The sequence below is a fragment of the Anomalospiza imberbis genome, chromosome 7 (genome assembly GCF_031753505.1).
Source record: "Anomalospiza imberbis isolate Cuckoo-Finch-1a 21T00152 chromosome 7, ASM3175350v1, whole genome shotgun sequence".
Classification (NCBI taxonomy): Eukaryota; Metazoa; Chordata; class Aves; order Passeriformes; family Viduidae; genus Anomalospiza; species Anomalospiza imberbis.
This window is the reverse complement of record NC_089687.1, coordinates 35886798-35891076: the sequence shown is the minus strand read 5'-3', so window position 1 is coordinate 35891076 and position 4279 is coordinate 35886798.

Genomic DNA, 4279 nt, shown 5'->3' with positions numbered 1-4279 from the left:
GATTCCTGACCGTAGCATTGACACTAGGAATTGGCACACAGTCATTGATCCCAGGAATTAATTCCTGGAAGTCACATTCTTGGAAGCAGATGTTTAACACAGGGTTTGGCATTTCCCCTACCCTGCCATTCAATGTTCCCTTCTGTATGTTAAGCATGGTCATAACTCCCAATTGCAGATTTCAATTTTACTGGAAACCTCCAAGTTAGTTTTCATCCCAAATTAGAGAAGTTTTCTGTTTCAACAATTAAATTACCATCTCAGGAAAATGTCTGCTGGAGTAAAAAAAAAAAAAAATCTCTTTCAATAAAATTGAGGAGGTTTGTTCAAACAATGGTGTTTTGAAGCTTGATAATAGTGTAACTCAACATATTCCCAGTGAAAGCATTATTGTGAAAGGAAATCCTTCATCTTTGTTTGCTTACATGACAGAACTACACCGATGCCAGCATTTTACCATCAAAGTTTTGGATTTGTTAAAATAAATTTGTTTTGTGTAGAAGCTTTCTGTCAGAGGGCTTCCATCCACATGTGCTCTCCAGAGCTGTGAGCACAAGGCTCTGTGGGGTAGTGGGCTCTGGGAAGAGTAGTCAGGAGGTTGCAGACAGGACCCTCAAAGATCAGCACCTCCCCACTGCTGAGAGATCATTGTTTGTGTGTCCATAAATGTTCCGCAGCACAAGGTTTATATTCCTTACACTGACCCCAGCTTCCCACTTATTACTTCAGCTCCATTTTTGCATGGTTTCCCCACCTCAGTGATTTTTGATCAATAAACCAAGAAGAAAAAATAACTCCAAGCTGTAAATACATCGTTTATAAAGCTTCTCATCTCAGTTTCTCCAAGCCATGCCTCAGGGTGGTAATTATCCAGGCAGCGTCTCTGTGGAAGACACCAATTTGCTGCCCTGCAGGTTTCCATAAATCTATAAATCATATTTCTATCCAGGCTTTTGAGAGAGATACATAACATTTAATAAATGGTTGCCTTTTTGTAATTTAGGATTAGAACCTTAAAATATTTATGTTCAAAGAAGTGATGGCAGATACTGCTCTTCTACTCTTGTATTTATCATTAAATGCTTTGAAGAGGTAGATGTCAGACATATGCAAAGGAATTAACTGCACTGATAACTTTCCAATGAGTGAAAATTGTGTGTTCAAAAGTAGCCTTGATATTCCAGTTGCAGAATCAGCAAATAAGCCCAAAAAAATGTCAAAGCAAAAAACTAAAGGGATGGCAAAGAAAGAAGAAATAAACAGATTTAAGAGCAGTAATATTAAGATTGGGATAATTCAAATAGTGGAAAAAAAATGAGGACTGTTGGGTCAGAGTCTGCAGCCTTTCTGCCTCTGCTGTGGGTGTGGTGCAAGGACAATGCATCTCAGCCACAGTCTGCAAAATGAGAAATATTCTGCCTGGGTGTAAGCCAGAGGCAGCTGTAGGGAGCAGGGATAATGTGGGGATGACCATAGCCCAATCTCCCAGTTATCTCCTGACAGGGAGATTTTAGTTTGCCATCACTGCAGAAATAGCACAACCTCCAACTGTTGTTCCAGCCAGCTACTGCCTGCACTCACAATACTCCAAACTGACTTTCAACATAGGCTCTCAGCTAGTTAAAAAACAAACAAACAACAACAACAAAAAAACAACAAAAAAAAGAATAATACTGAATTCTATCAAGAGTGTAACCTCCCCAAGGTTCTGAACACCCCAAGGTGAGCTGAACACTGCTTTCAAAAGCTTGATGCTGATAACCCACCCCACCATTTGGCAGCAGGTCAAAGAATTCATTTCACTTCGGGGGAGAGCTGCAGGGTGAAGCCCAAAGACACTGATGGCTGCAGCTGAGTGCAGCACAAGCATTTGGAATTGCCCGGGCTGGAATAAAAGTACCAATAGAGCATTTCAGCTTTAAATGGGTGAAACTCAACATGACAAGGGTTCACACTTTACTTCCTGTTGAGCCCTTAACAACCAGCCTACAGCCAGAGCTGTAGAAGCCAGGAGCAAGGCAGGGTGAGGCCATAAATCTGCAGGAGGGATCCTAGAACTTCTCAACACACAGGAGGTATTAGAATTGGAGATTTCGTTTATTTCTTGCCCAAAATCTATCAGTCCTGGGATAAATTTCCCACCAGCTTGTATGACCACGACCACAGGCAAATACAACACCAGCAAACAGTCATGAACTTGGACAAGACTTTGCAGCACAGCTCCTTGTTCACAGATAACCCAGACAGGAATTACACAGCTCATCTCTAAGAAATTACGTACAAATACTGCCTATCATAATTTAATTTTGCCAGATACAGTTCCCCAAACAGGCAGTGAACAACACGAATGAGAAAAAAATAGTGGTTTGCATTGGGACTTCACTCTGCCTGTTCCCCAGGGACCAAAAGCATACAAGATAGGTGGGTCTGTGAGTGGAAGACAGAAGAAATAGAAGGATTCCTTTAACCCTTAACTACTCCAGCTGCTCTCTGTGCCACCCTCCAGAAACAACAAGCCAGTCTTTGTCTCAGCCTGGACTACTGTGCTTTGCTCAAAAAGGGAAGTATCACTCTGTCTAGACCTCATTACAAAAGCACTTTCAGTGGTTTATGTAGAAATATTAACACTTCTCCATATAAGAAAACAATTTCACCATTTGCCTATGAGAACAAAGGACTGAGTTTATTAAAAAAAAAAAAAACACTAGAATTGGGATAATTGACAAAATATTGTAAACTCCTATTTATACTCCACATTTGTTTTTCAAAGAAACTTATTTCATTGTCATAAAGGCCACAAACTGAAGAAATTTTTTTCATGACAAAGAAATAAACTTCATTTTTCTTCTTTTTAATAGCAGGAAGTCTTCAAGCACTGCATGAAATGTGCAGAGAAAACAACTGCATTACCTTGGCCAGGGAAAAAGCAAGAAAAACCCCCCAATATTTGTAAAGCTCTTTCTCAAGAACATCATGGGCAATGTTTCTGGTGAATCAGTATCGCCATGGTCAATCATTGACCATCCATTTGCTCATTTCCCACACACAAGGACATGCTGTCTTCAGGCTTCTGTACCATGAATGGTTCTCAGCTTTTCCCAATGAAAACATGGAGAGATGCTTCTGAATACCTGTATTTATATTTTTGTTCTTTTGCACATCAGCACCAAGAACTCATGGAACGACACTGAGAAAAATCCCATAAAGACTACCCAAAACTTGATGAAAGGCATTGCTTGCTAAAAACATCGAGGCTGCCCTCTTTGCTCAGTCACAGAGCTGTAGCCGAGCATTTGCTGATATTAAATGTAAGTTTATGCACGGGAAGGCACTAAATGAGAGCACAGGGGAAAAAACACCTTTAAATCACTTTCATAATTGGTCTTCACAGGGGCTTTTAGTCAGTCTCACACTCCAGAGGTACTCAAAGCAAGCAGGCCAAAAGGAGTCCAAGGGTTTATTCCAGCCACACCGGTTAGTACCAGCAGAAAACACAGGCAGCACTAAAAGCAGCAAGAGATTCAATATTCTCTATTTAAAACATCCTCCTGGGAAAAAAGGAGATTAAAATAGTCAGCTCAGCTCTCTGCAATACTTTTGAGTTTTTAAGGAGAGGGTGCGTAATCAGAACAAAGCAAAATAGTCAGCATCTAAAAACCCCCTTTCACACACAGACACAGCAGATTCCGCAACACAAGTGGTTCTCCAGAAAAAGCTCACTGTAAGAAATCTTTACACTTTTGAGCCTGGAGGAAGCTTCATGGGAATTAGATGAAGCAATAGAAAGCCAGGGAAAAGGGACACCATAGCCTATTCCAGGAATACCTTTTCCAAACCAGGACCCATAAAGAATTTTGCACCTAGAGGACACTCCTTTATAAAACAGCAGCTGCAGAGCTTCTCCTGCATTTAAAGGTTGTGAACAGCAACCACGTGGTGCTTACCTTGGAATCCACCTGGCGTCCTCCCCTCTTCCCTTCCGGTTTCCATCCCAGTAATGAGCTCGCTAATGAGCTAACTAATGAGCTAACTAATGAGCTAACTAGGTCAGCTTTCTGCCCCGTAGCTGGCCACAAACGCTGGGCTGCAGGCTGACAGGAGCTGAGGTTAATTTATTTCTCCCTTCCTCTTCAAAAAACTGAAAAGGCCCAGTAAATCCCAAACTTAATTTGGTTCAAATTTTGTTTAGTACACGCTAATATTTTGTATTTCAGAGGCAAAGATTCAGTGCCTTTTGCACTGCTCTTCCTTTGGCTCTGCTGTCTAAGCCCCCTGTCAT